A 14,533-nucleotide genomic window follows, 5' to 3' on the forward strand; every position below is an offset into this window, starting at 1 on the left:
AACGTGATCAAGCGATGATGTTTTAGGCGCATGCTTACGAAAACAAGAAAGTTGTTGTCTAGAGCTGTTTTCCCACTTAAAAGCATACCAATGGTTATGGCAGAGCTTATTTCATCATATCCGATGCTTGCTTCGATATCTGTAAACGTGAAACCTTTCTTTTAGGACTTAAGCCCTGTAGGTTCTGAGCTAGACACCTGCGATTTCATGTGGACTTTTTCAACGTTAACCAGGAATGCATGCCGACAGGGAAACGTCACTCACATGCTACCACTTCATTGGCCACACGGCCATGAAGGCGAAGACAGATATAATCGTTCATTTTCTCGTGTCTGGCGTACGTGAGCACAATTGTTGTAACCAACGGAGTTTGTTTGGTTCGCAAGCAGTGTTATGCATTCACTGTAAGTTTCATACATGAATCACGCTTCGTGCTATCTTAGGAAGTTGGTCGGTAGTATTACTCATAACGGCAATAACACTTGCAATGGAATAAGTTAAGTGCAGCGCCATGACCGAGGATGTGAATGTAACAAGACATTATGAAATCACAGAAGAATATGCAAGGACACCAGAAGAAAAGGCCATAGCACGCGTGCACGACATTCGGTTTATGAAAATGTCATACTCATTATGACGACACCTCTCGGAAAGTTGAAGCAGTGCATGTGAGTCAGCCCGCCTGATAGGGTGGCAATTTGACACGGCCAGTTTTGCTGCCTCTCTGATGTCACATGAACGTTCCATGACGCGCGTAAGCGATGATGTATTGATGAACATATTTTCTTTGAAAAGTGATCGTTTTGTGTAGAGCATGCATACCAATCTCAAAATTGATATAAATTGATATACTTAAAAGGAATGTTTTACATTTGACAACGTTGAAGCAAGCATCAGATATGATGGAACAAGCTTACTTGTAACTATCGGTGTGACATTTCAGTACAAAAGACTGCTCTAGACACTCTCTGCTCAGTAAATATGTTTTTCAATGCGTCTTAATTTAATGACATAATCGTAACTTGCACGACATTGATTGGGAGCCAACTGACGGCCCTTATATCTGGAAACCGCGCTCATGAACGCCAGATATGTACGCCTCGACAATCATACCTTTCTTGGCCTTGATCGCCGCGTCGCTTATGGAATCCCAGGATTTGAATGACGCTATTATGACGCCATGAATGCCAAGGTGTCTTTCCAATGTTTTCCCGGATACACCTTTCCCCACCTTCGCCGGCGTGTAGCTCAGAAACCAGACGGGCTCAGGTCTTAAAAAGGGCAGGATTGTAAACAGCACCAAAAGATGTTAAATATGTCTCCTTTAGTTTAAAACCGCAAATAAATATGGAACACTCCCTTTAAAAGCACGCCAATGTACAAATCGTATTGTATAATGTATTATAATAAATAAAGTATATCTTGCTAAGTATACCAATGAACAAAGTATACCCAGTGAGTTTATTTCATGATGTCTGATGCTTGCATCAATATCTGCACATATGTGGAACACATAATTTCAGTGCTAGCCAATTTTTTAAAATTCTTACCCTGCATGATCCCACAAAGTTTGTCCAACTGCCCGAACAAAAGTCCTCGGTTTCTTGCCGGATTAAATGTGTTTGGGGGGAGAGGGGGGGGGGGGAGGGAGGGCAAGCCGTGCCAAGCAGTGGGGTATCTGGGCGAGACGCAAAAGACGGATCTCTTTGAAACTAGAGCTGACGTAACACAATCATTGCATTTTGGAAATCAACATCCAAGACCACAAGTGGGCATGCACATAATGCATGTGTGATGGATGCTTGTAGCGTGTCGGTGCTCAGACATTACTGAAAAGAGGCACCACCGAGATTCGAACTCGGGATCTCCTGTTTACTAGACAGGCGCTTTAACCAACTAAGCCATGGCGCCGACATATGATCCACGGGCACGTGACCGGGAAGAAAATCACTTTTTGAAGTGGTGACCCTGTTTTGACATTTTCACATCATCATTTGAGCTTGTCTGCCAGTATCTGCAATTTGTTTTGCCACACACCTGCCTCCTGCCAGTCCGTTTGGGCCGGTAGAGACTGGCTGAATTAAATTGGTCTTTTTTGAAGAACGTTGTACCTCTTCTCCGGGATTACCGTTAACAAGGCCAGTAGGGCCAGACGTGTTAATAAACCTTACATCCATGATGGAAACCATACGTTCTAGAAGAACATGTATTGCATATTCGAAACAAATACCCAAAACTACAGCTAGGTGACCACGTCAGTGGTGTTGATTGCTCTTTTGTGTTACCGGATAACGTTGAAAATAGACAACACCGAGATCCGAACTCGGGACCTTCTGCTTTCTTGACAGAGTCTTCAACTACGTTGACCATGGCACCCGCGAAGATTTCCCTAGCACGTTATCAGGATGATGTAGCTAGCGGGGCTGTTTCGACAAACTTCAAGGTTTTCCGGCATCTGGTTTTTGGTTACATACATGGTCCCTACTGGCCAATTTAAGGAGAGAAATTCAAATTTAGGCGTTTCGTTTTTGCGCCAATCCACTCATCATTTGTTCATTTAAAGTTCAGTGCGCAACATCCAGAGTATGACTAGAACTATACCATATGTGCAATGCAGGCTAAATTTTTAGTTTGTACTACACATGTGGCGACCGGTAACTGAAGGTAGCGAACTGAAACGAGGCGCAAGTGCCACACTAGAGAACGTGTCTTAAATGTAAATTAATCATAGATCATATACATGTGCTACAACCCCTGACTTCGAACGCAAAACACTTCGGCTATGGACCCAGCATGCTACCGGTGAAGCTACTGAGACCATTGGTCATGTCTCGAAAGTCGAAAATTCGCGGCGTACTATGTATATCCGCTTTGACCCGATGTGCTGTAGGACTTCAGCTTCTGGAGAAAAAATGGTCATTTCCTCGGCCTTCAAGACAACCTGAATAATCTTCCGCTTGATGCCGGGCACATCGAAATTGAAGAGATAGAATCCATCGAACTTCCAGGCCGCAGTGTGAATTTAGATAGAACCCCGGTCGGTCAGATCAACCGACGGGACAAAATGGTCGGCTATCGGAGTAGCCTGGTGCTGCATAGCGAAGCGACTGTGCGCTTATCTCTCACCTTGCTTGCCAATACACATTTAAGGAGCGGCCAGGTATAACAGCGCGACAAGCTAAGTAACCACAATCTCCACGGCCGAGGCTCTTGATCCAAACCGGCCGGCGCATCATCGCGGCTTCACCTGATGAGAACAGCCCAGTCGATGCGCTGTTGGGCCTAGCGATTTACCAGATCTGGGCCCTAACCGATGCTAGTTTTATGAAGCGAACAAAAAGTAACATACCGTTGGTTTGCTTCGCCTTTGTCCGGCCAATACCGGAAAAGGGTTGCTTAAGGCCGAAAAAATGTGGTCTGAGAACGCGCCGCAATCCCCGTTCATAGCTGTTGTGAGCACGCCCAGCTGGCCCGGCGGCACAGCATGCCGTCCCTGCCGTGTCGCGGCGCGACCTTGGCCGCACGGTGGAATGCGACCTACCGCCCCGGGCGCTGACCACCGTCCCGTGGCGGGCCGTACGGGACGCGTGATAGGTGCTTGTGTGCTAGCCCAGTGTGAGCTGACTTATGAGTGGTTGTTCATCCGAACTGAATGTAATGACGTGCCTGCCTGGGATAGCAGGGGCGGTGCGCCTCTGGACTCGGTCCAATACAGATCGCCGCATCGCTACACGTCTCTGTCTGACCGAGCTGAGCTGAACCGCTGGACGAAGACATGACAATAGCTGGCAATTCATATTCAATGCTGCGCATCAAACGACTTTTTTGCATTTTTTATTTTTCTTTTTTTGCATTTTTATTTCTCTTTTGCTTAGGGGCTTGAGTCACGCAACTGTCGACCGTACAATGTGTTGTCCTTAAAGCAGAGGCAGGAGATGCACCCCAGCGGGTCCACTGTCTCCGCTGTCGGCCTCAGCATTCCGAGTGCCCCGTGGACGATGCTGGCACCGAGCTAGAAGCCATGCATCCGCCTTGCCGGTGTGCTGCTTGAGGGCAGGGGACGTTCGTGACATGCTGGACGAATGCATGGGATTTCCAGCTGATGGAGCGTAGTACGACAGCCTCGGCGACAAGATCCAGTCCCTCCACCGACCCTTGATCAGTGATGCTGGCTGAGCTGCTGAGTTGAGTGACTGAGTTCCTGCTGGCTAGAGATGCCCAAGTCTGAACGTGCTGCAGGTTACGAGTTTTCCGCAGGAGCTGGAACACGCGCAGTGGACGAGCGATCCTCGGCGCCAGTAAAGACGGCTAGTGTCAGTTGGACGGTTAGTGTCAGTTAAACGGTTAGTGCCAGTTAGACAGTTAGTGCCAGTTAAACAGTTAGCGCCAGTTAGACGGCTAGCGCGAGTTAGACAGTTAGTGCCAGTTAGACAGTGAGTGCCAGTTAGCCAGTTAGACACTTAGCACCAGTTAGACGGTTAGTGCCAGCTAGACGGTTAGGTCAGTTAAACGGTTAGTGCCAGGTAGACAGTTAGTGCCAGTTAAACAGTTAGCGCCAGTTAGACGGCTAGTGCCAGTTAGACAGTTAGTGCCAGTTAGGACAGTGAGTGCCAGTTAGACAGTGAGTGCCAGTTAGGACACTTTAGCACCAGTTAGACGGTTAGTGCCAGCTAGACGGTTAGTGTCAGTTAAACGGTTAGTTGCCAGTTAGACAGTTAGTGCCAGTTAAACAGTTAGCGCAGTTAGACGGCTAGTGCCAGTTAGACAGTTAGTGCCAGTTGGACAGTGAGTGCCAGTAGACAGTTAGTGCCAGTTAGGACGGCTAGTGCCAGTTAGACAGTTAGTGCCAGTTAGACAGTTAGTGCCAGTTAAACAGTAGCGCCAGTTAGACGGCTAGTGCCAGTTAGACAGTTATGCCAGTTAGTGACAGTGAGTGCCAGTTAGACAGTTAGTGCCAGTTAGACGGCTAGTGCCAGTTAGACAGTTAGTGCCAGTTAGACAGTGAGTGCCAGTTAGACAGTTAGTGCCAGTTAGACGGCTAGTGCCAGTTAGACAGTTAGTGCCAGTTAGACAGTTAGTGCCAGTTAAACAGTTAGCGCCAGTTAGACGGCTAGTGCCAGTTAGACAGTTAGTGCCAGTTAGACAGTGAGTGCCAGTTAGACAGTTAGTGCCAGTTAGACGGTTACTGCCAGTTAGACAGTTAGTGCCAGTTAGACAGTTAGTGCCAGTTAGACAGTTAGTGCCAGTTAGACGGATAGTGCCAGTTAGACGGTTAGTGCTAATTAGACGGTTAGTGCCAGTTAGACGGTTACTGCCAGTTAGACAGTTAGTGCCAGTTAGACAGTTAGTGCCAGTTAGACGGTTACTGCCAGTTAGACAGTTAGTGCCAGTTAGACGGTTAGTGCCAGTTAGACAGTTACTGCCAGTTAGACAGTTAGTGCCAGTTAGACAGTTAGTGCCAGTTAGACAGTTAGTGCCAGTTAGACAGTTAGTGCCAGTTAGACAGTTAGTGCCAGTTAGACAGTTAGTGCCAGTTAGACGGTTACTGCCAGTTAGACAGTTAGTGCCAGTTAGACGGTTAGTGCCAGTTAGACAGTTACTGCCAGTTAGACAGTTAGTGCCAGTTAGACAGTTAGTGCCAGTTAGACAGTTAGTGCCAGTTAGACGGATAGTGCCAGTTAGACGGTTAGTGCTAATTAGACGGTTAGTGCCAGTTAGACGGTTACTGCCAGTTAGACGGTTACTGCCAGTTAGACAGTTAGTGCCAGTTAGACAGTTAGTGCCAGTTAGACAGTTAGTGCCAGTTAGACGGATAGTGCCAGTTAGACAGTTAGTGCCAGTTAGACAGTTAGTGCCAGTTAGACAGTTAGCGCCAGTTAGACGGATAGTGCCAGTTAGACGGTTAGTGCCAGTTAGACAGTTAGTGCCAGTTAGACAGTTAGTGCCAGTTAGACAGTTAGCGCCAGTTAGACAGTTAGTGCCATTGAGACGGCTGGTGCCGGGCCTGCATCTGCATCATTCGCCTCTTCAGTCGCCGAATGTCAGGTGGACGTGCTCGCGTCTCGGTGATAAAATGCCTGTTGGTGAGAGAAGCTCCCACGGTGGAAAACGTACGGCGTGAGCTGCCGATATTTGGTTACCCTGACGTGCTGCTCTTAGAGGCCCAAGCAGTGCGAAGCGTTTTCGGCACGCATATTTATTTAATATCCGGTTTGTGCACGAGAGTCCTACCCAGGCCTCCTTCCATTGAGTACTTTCCCGGCCCACATTATTTATCTTATGACTGTAGATAGTTCCTGACAGAAAATCAAACGTTACTGGAAACATTTGAATTATTATATCGATAATGATGGGAACAAGGCACTTATGTATGCAATGCAGTGCATTGAGAAGATGCTATGCACCGATATTGGTGGTGGTATAAATGAAGCTATCAGTAATACTGAGGGCCCGATTCAATTATTTGGGGATATTCCCAACGCGTAGTGTTAAAGTGAAACTTACGGAAATCTGAAACGTACGAGTCTGACTGAAAATCCATAATACCTAGTAAACTGACACAGATTGGGGATAGGTGTTCAAACATCGTTATGTGTAATTTTGAATTAGGCTACCATAGCACCAACCAGTCGTGTGGTGTTGAAATGCAAGCTGCTGAAATGCATTGCTTGTGGAGCGTGAAAAGGAGAATTCAATCCGAGTGAAACTTCCCGGAAATCTACGTGTCCTGCTGAAGTGACAAGCACTGAGGCTGGGCGGCGCTTGAAGACATATCGTGATTAATCTAGCCTGCAAGGTGTTGTGCTAACAAAAACACTGGCACCATAGTTGGATCATGAATTGCCATGTCATTTTTTGCCGTTGATTCCTCCCATACATTAGCCGTAGCCGTGGCCGTAGTGTTGAATATTCTCAAAAAGTGGAGGCCAGTGCCACCTAGTCCCCCCTCCCCATAACCTTACGTCATGATGGCAGTCCAGACTAGTCAAGTTCAAGTGGCCATCAAGTACTGTCATGATAATTATATGACCTTGAGTACAAGCTAACTTTTCCAGTGAGTGCCACAGTTCGTAGAAGTAATCTATCTCATAGTATTTAACTTAGAGAAATGACAAAAATGCATATTTTCAAACGTTAATGACACGTTATTTCAAACGTACAAACCGCCCGTCAACTATGAGCGGAAGCAGGGGCAGCTGCCTAGACTTCGGGAACATTTAACATTAACTCTTTGACGGTACATGGAAAGGAGCGAAGAAAGAAAGAAGGAACTCGCCAGCCCGCCGCATCCCACCCAACCGCATTCTCCATAGATGTTCCGTCGCTTCTGCTCCTTTCCTAGGCAAAGATTGCACTATATCTACAACACGCTGTATGATGCAAAAAAGAAAAAAATGCAAGATCCTTCAGCGTGAAAAATGATTGCCGATTTAAAAGAGGAATGGCAAAAAATGACATGTTTTGCGTGCTGAAATGTTTCACTGCAAAGTAGATATAACCCAGTCCAGAGTTCGCTGCTTTTGCGGGTCAGAAATTGGCGGGTTGGTGGACTGAAAAGTTGCATCTCTAGTACGGACCTCATGCCACTTTCAGAACTCAAAGCCATGTGCAGTGCACTGGACCAGCCAGACTGGACAATTAGTGGATCATTTCTTACAAGAAGTCGGCGACCGGAACTATGACTTTATGCGTGATGCGTGCAAGCTTCAAACCGGCTACATGTATACGTGATGCCTGATGCGTGATGCGCGATGCCTGCCTAATTGAAAACGTTTGCACGTCTAAGTGGTGTATGATGCGTGATACCTGTGTGCTTGAAATCACTTGCATGTATGAATTGTGCATGATACGTATTACATAGTTACATGAATTCGGTTGGGGGTATGCGTAATCTCCACGCATTTCAATCCTTGGTTGGATAGATACTGTATCGTATCGATCGTTGCTCATTGCTCCTTGTTAAGCCCCGTGAATTTTGGTGATTTGTAGAAACCGTGGCTTGCTGTCAAAAAAAAGAAAAAAAGTGATCGGCAGGCAATTTTGAATTATGAATTTCCCACTCATATCCGTTTGGATAATGGCATTTACCAAAAATATCAATGCATATATCTCTCATATCTCTTGATTTCTCTGGGAACAATAAGGCTAAAAGTACTGTCTTATCTATAAGTTTTTAAAAATAATGAAAATGCCCTCGATGACGTCATTCAGGTTAATGGTGCGAAGACGCGTAGAGGCATTGGACCGACTGAACCATGGCGCCGCTGGCCGTTCCTCAAAAACGTCACCGAGAAAAATCGCCGATGCAAATGGCAACTTGTTTTGACATTGTTGGATGTTCGCTAGTACCTGCCATTCTTCTCATCACATACATGGTCCCTACTAGCACCATGCAAACATCGCAAGATTTCAATCGATAAGGCTTTCTTCAGCAAATCTTTCAGTCCCGTCGCAGAAACCAGATTTCCTATAAGAAAACATATTTAATTTTCGGAATAAAAACCCAAACCACATCGAACACACCACAGGGCACACCAAGAAAGTGCCGATTGTTTATATGTGTACCCAGATAGAAGCGAAAAGAGGCACCACCGAGATTCGAACTCGGGATCTCCTGTTTACTAGACAGGGCGCTTTAACCAACTAAGCCATGGCGCCGACGATCTCCATTTTAAACGCGGCTGAGAAGAAAACCGTTGATGCAATTGCCGCTCGAACTGGTTCTGGTACGTCGCCACCACCCGCTGGCCACAGTAATACGTGAAGACAAGCTACTAACGCCATGGGTGTCTGTACCGCAGAGCAGGAGTGCTATGCGGCACAGTATAACCACGTCAGCCGAGCTTCGCGGCCGTGTGTTCAAGCAGTTTGAGATGTGGCATGCAACCTTTTATGGTCATTATATGTACTTGTTTATGTCCTTTTTACGTATCATGTGCGATGCAAGGGTGCCCCTTATGTATCTTACACGATGTTTGCAATACCATACTTGGCAAATAGCCTCTGCGAGATATAAGAGCTTCGAGCACGTCAAAGGGAAGCGATGTACAAGAATGGGGCCAAAACCAAAATAATCCATCTAAACGTCGTCCAGTGACTGAATCTTCCCTATCCGAAGAGTATTTTGGTATTGGGAAACATTGATCACTTGAATGTTCAGGGTGCTGGAAGGCTGTGTTTACAAAAGCCAGGTACAATATAGCAGCGACATATTTGGTGGCCTAGTGACGCACACGCTCAACTTCCACCAATGCCCTCCTCGCGAAATGGCTTACCCGGCCGCTGCGTTAGCCATGAATGTTCTATTCTACCGACGTTATCCATACCCATAAACGCCGAAGTGCAATCAGACCACCCACCTTGAGGCACACTAAAAGCCTGCTTTTTATGTTGTCACTGCGCAGGCAGCCTTTTCGTTTTGCCACGCTGGTTGCCATGACAACTTTGACTGAGATCGTAAAATCCCCACGCAAAGTCACGGAGGCTGCCAGGAATATGTCAGTAAATTACCTGTCATGCGCTTAAATCACCCAGTCCAGAAATAAGGTCTGGGGCTTCAAAGAAAGAAAATGCGTAGTGCTGTGTCGAACCGCTGTTTTCGTGATTTTGACGAAACACTAAAACAAATTATTATGCATGTTGCAAGTGACGCAGTGACACCGCCAAGTGTTGTTAACAGAAAATTGGTCATGAGATGTCACCATACCATGTTTTGAGACGCGTCCCAAGGATGTCACGCTGTTCTCACAAACAACATATTTCCGTGGGTGTACGTACATCGTGCACACGCGAGACTTGTACCTGGGCTTGCGATATCGTTTTCAAGCGCACATGTAGTTCACTTGGCTGGCGTCGATGCTGATTTGACGCGTCTAAAACGCTTACATAGCTCACTCTTGGGATGCGTATTTCATACTTGTGCAACGGTCAATCCAAGCGTTTCGCCATCTGACTTCGCTGCCTGCTGAGTAACACTGAGCTGATGTAAGCTTGTGTAACCCTGTATCAAACGGGTGGCCAGAACTGCTGACATTACCTCCTGTCATTTTGCGGATAGCTGAGTGCATGGCATGCGTCCTGATGATGGCCAGACAGAATTCCACAATGACATATTTCGTAAGTTGTTTAGTGCATTAGCGAGGAACATTATTCACATAGATAAGACAGTATCATTAGTCTCATTCCTCGGAGAAAAACCAAGAGAATGGGGATGGAGTTGGTTTTAAACCCAACTATACCTCCACTTTCCTGATTTTCTCCGAGGAATAAGGTTACTACTATTCTTTTATCCAAACAAACAATTTCGTTAAGACCGTGCACAACATAAGCCTTTAAAGCCGGATCGACCCTTTTTTGGCCGTAGGGCAGCTGGCTTTTGTCCATCAATCAGGCCAAAGGCAATCCACGTGTTCTGGCGCATAGATGTCCTTTGGTTCACAGTCACATCCTTGGCCATTAGTCACGGAGGCGGACGAACGGGCGAAGTCCTGAGTCATTTGTTATCATGGCTGCCCTGATTTGCGTAGATTTTCCTTCAAAGAACTTAGGCAGTTTTCCCGACTGACCTGCACGTGGCGCGGCCCACCCCCAGCGCTCCACTCGACCCGCAACCCGCCCTGGTGCCCGGTGTTTCCGCTGAACTGCGCGGCATCCCCCTCGGCGCCTGTTCACGGCGCTAATTGTGATTTACCGGCCTGCACGCACCGCGACACATTTACGACACGTCCGAATCATAACCGGACGGCCCGCGTACCCCACTTGGCGCTGAGTTACGACACGGCCCGCCGCGGACACAACACAGCTCCATCGGAGCCGCGCGCAGGCGACAAATAATCCGCGCCCAGGCGGCGGAGTGCTGCCATTGCCACGGGCTGCCATATGGCACGGCGCCAGGACGGTTTGAACTGTGCGACTTTAATGGCGGCGCATGAGAAACGGCCCTGTTTGCCGGCTGCTTGTGGATTTGCGTGAAAAATGGCCAGAATAAATTCAGCGAATGCAAAATCCTGCCCTTTAGAAAGTCATGAGTCGGTCTAGAACTGCTCAGTTAAACCTGGCTAAGTAGATGTTTGGCCTGTCGTGGACTCAGCGAAACGGAAATGCAGAAATGTTGGTGGGAGCGTAAAGGTACGAATGTCGGAAATAAGTTCGTGGCCTAGCCTGTTGGTAGAGCAAAAGGCTGCTCCTGGGACAGGAAGATAACACAAATCAGTAATCTATCGACGAGCACGATTTGACGTTTTAACTGTTACGGTTGATCCACTTTAACTGCGCGCTATCTGACGTCCTGACGCAATAACGCGCGTACCATTTTGGGGTCACGCTCATTCCGGCGAGCTTCATCTGGCGTCTTGTATCATTCGCTGATCGTGCTTGTGCTGCCCGCACGGGGCCGGCGTGATTAAATTATCGATTGGTGGCCGTCGCTGCCGGGCTGCCTTGGATCACGTCCGGACGGACCGCGCCTGCCGATCGGCCGCCATCGACCCGATGGCCGGGCCGGTTTGATTTGCGGCCGCGTTTGACGTTGAGTGGATAAACCGTAGCGCTGAAGCCGTCTCAACAGACATGCAAGGGCTGAAGCGTTGATCTGAAGGGCGGTGGGGCTCTTGAACGGGACGGCGCCGGCTAAAGCGCTGGCTGCACACACTGAGGTGGCTTATCCGCCGTTACAGTTGTCCAATATGAAAGTGTCTCCGTTACGTTTATTCTATCTATCCATATCTATCTATGTATCTCCGTATCTATCTCCGCATCTATCTATCTCCGTATCTATCTCCGCATCTATCTATCTCCGTATCTATCGCCGTCTATCATCGCCTGTTTACTATGTGTGACGCACGTACCCAAGTAACATTAGGGGGTATGTTTGTGACTAAGTTTACTGTTATGCACACTTAATAATGCCTTATGTGGTGCTAGAGCTTTGTGAAACTTTTGTCTTATGCCGTCATAGGAGCAACGCCTTCATGAAATAACTTTTTACATTTCAACATTTGTGACAGATAAATGACGAACGACAGATGAACATTTAGGGAATGAACCTGATTATCTCCAGTTTAAAATGATCATGCAACCAAAACGATACCAATGGCTTCCAAATGTCACGCACCAGTTATTGCAAAATCGCCCAAGAATGGTGCAGTGGCTTGGAGCAAAATATTCAAACGGATACAACGCGCCTGCTATACGACGCGTGCACGCCATGCCACGTGCACGCATGTCAAGCGCGCACGTGCCATACTGAACATGTCTTACCCATATTTCGAAGCTGATGGATCATAGATGGTGTGTTTCCACATCTTTGACCTCTGCTCTGGTCGCAATTTACGCAACCGACAATTGCTCGCGCCGCAGCCAGGGCTGACGCCGAGTGGAAGCGCTGTAATAGTAACGATTGACATGTCCACTACGGCGAGTGAAAATTGCACGAAAAACGTGAGCCAGAGTATGCCCGCAACAGGAATGCGGGGGATATAGGGATGCGGGATATAGGGCCGCGGATGATGGGAAGGGGTATGGAATGGGGAATGGAATGGGGAGGGGAATGGGATGTAAATGATACAACTCGGAGCGCGGTGCTCAAAGGATTGACGCCGCACTTCACGGGCTGCATCAAGGCCGAGGGCAGGCGGGGATCGATGCACGAGTCGAGCAGGTGAGACAAAAAGAACTCCCAACAGATACGCAAAATACCCGATGTTGGTGCGGATCTTCACTGTTCTACGAACTTGGCTGCACTGTTCTTAGCCACTAAACAAAATCTAATTGATGAATACCTTTGTTTCTTCCCTTTTCTCAGAACGTCTAGGATAAAGCTTTATAATGCATTTAAAGCCGCACGATTCGAAAGGACAAATCCATAAGATAAACCTGCACCATCTGATTATTATCACCAGCGAAGCGTCCAGTTATGACGGAAGCGAGATCCAGTCGTTTTTTGTAGCCTTTCGGTGCACGTGATCGGCCAGCACTACTGGGCTGGAATCGCTACGATTCTTTAAGCATGGAGACGCGACCATGTGTATGCGTAAACACCTGAAAAGCATTTACAGAACTGAAATATATCGTAGCGCAAGGAATCGTTTGAACCGCAGTAAAAACAGTCGAATTTTCGTGACACTAGTCGTTCTCAGCTGCGGGGTCCAGTGTTTTTCCTTCTCTGTTTGTCTTGGCCCTAATATATGTATGTATCAACGGGGTCCATGTCGTAGAGATGATCTCAGTATTTTCACTCTTGAGACCACCCTGAGCTGGATAATGCAACAGCGACACTCCCAACGATAATATGGCACCGACGCTTCAAACGCCGCTTTTCAGCCCTCATCTTCGCCCATTCGTGACTGCGGCCAGTGACAGCACAGCCAGGACCTTTCGCGGCAAAAGATTTTCGCGGCATTTCCCACGTCTTCTGAATAACCTGCTGTTGCGGACTGTTTGTGGACACAGCAGCCGTCGCGCGATGCGGACTGTGGAGGTGGCACACGGATGTGAATGCGGACAACCCGATGTAGACTGTGTGGACATCTGCATTTGTGGCACACGCTAGCCGCTGTGTTCCGCGTTCGGCGACTTCGGCGATTTCGCCGCGTGTCGGTGGACGCCGCTCCCACGTCAGCACCCATCTCGCCGATTTCGACGATGCGCGGGCCGCAGACCCATGACCAAATTTGCAATGCAAATCGCGCCGAAAACGCGCCGGCGCGGGCGGCGCGTGGCGCGCTGGTCGCGACAAATGTGGCGCACCGGACGATATGAATACATTTGCATGTGAATGGTACAGCGTACGCGCCTCCGCGGTGGGGAAATGTTCTCCTGAATTGAACTATTCAGGGCGAAGGCGATTGTTATTAGAATGGATGTGAGGGCGATTGAGCCTCGAGGGATAGCGCTAGAAATACAAACGTGCGTGGTGAGACCGTGTGTTTAACCTTTTATCTGGATTGATGTTAGTGACCTGGCGGCTTTCAGGGCAGTGGGAGTCAAGTAGGGAGCTGATCAAACTTCTTGGGCGCCGTGGGGGGAGGGGGGGGGGGGCGGGAGGATGTGTCCCTCTCTACCGTCGGATAGGGGGGGGGGGGGGGTACATTCCCCGCTACCCTAGCAAGCTTCTTGCGGAAAGCTATATTTTTCACACAGATTCTTATCAAATGGCACATATTCCCAATTTTTACCATCATGAAGTTATCACAAATCGGAAAGATTGCATCGCTACAAAGCCAGTACAATGCTACTGGGACTCTAAAGGACCCCTCGGCGATATTTCCCCTATGCTGGGAGAGCACGTTAAATGCCACCCGTGCCTGAGGCTCAAAACCAGATTAGGCAAAAGGGAAACGTGAAAAATAACGTTAAATTGTAGTGGACGTTGTGCTTTGCAATATCCTTGAAACCTGAGGTATGGTTGTTATTTTCATACGCTTTTATTGATCATTTCTCACGTCAAAGACCATCTAATGCTTCCAACACTTCTATCGTGATGCTTTTGCAGAAGTTTAATCAATCAAATGCATACAACCCGGCAGCTTTGTGC

The 14,533-nt window shown here is 47.8% G+C and overlaps 2 non-coding genes across 2 annotated transcripts; both read right to left on the minus strand.

The window, feature by feature from the left end:
• Positions 1-1,837: 1,837 nt before the first annotated feature.
• TRNAT-AGU (transfer RNA threonine (anticodon AGU)) lies at positions 1,838-1,911 on the minus strand. Its single transcript has one exon. It is a non-coding gene; the product is annotated as a tRNA-Thr (tRNA).
• A 6,672-nt stretch (positions 1,912-8,583) lies between these two features.
• Positions 8,584-8,658, minus strand: TRNAT-AGU (transfer RNA threonine (anticodon AGU)). The gene has a single exon. It is a non-coding gene; the product is annotated as a tRNA-Thr (tRNA).
• Positions 8,659-14,533: the final 5,875 nt, after the last annotated feature.

This window comes from Pollicipes pollicipes, unplaced genomic scaffold (assembly GCF_011947565.3).
Source record: "Pollicipes pollicipes isolate AB1234 unplaced genomic scaffold, Ppol_2.1 Scaffold_7262;HRSCAF=8765_pilon_pilon_pilon, whole genome shotgun sequence".
In the NCBI taxonomy this organism is placed as follows: domain Eukaryota; kingdom Metazoa; phylum Arthropoda; class Thecostraca; order Pollicipedomorpha; family Pollicipedidae; genus Pollicipes; species Pollicipes pollicipes.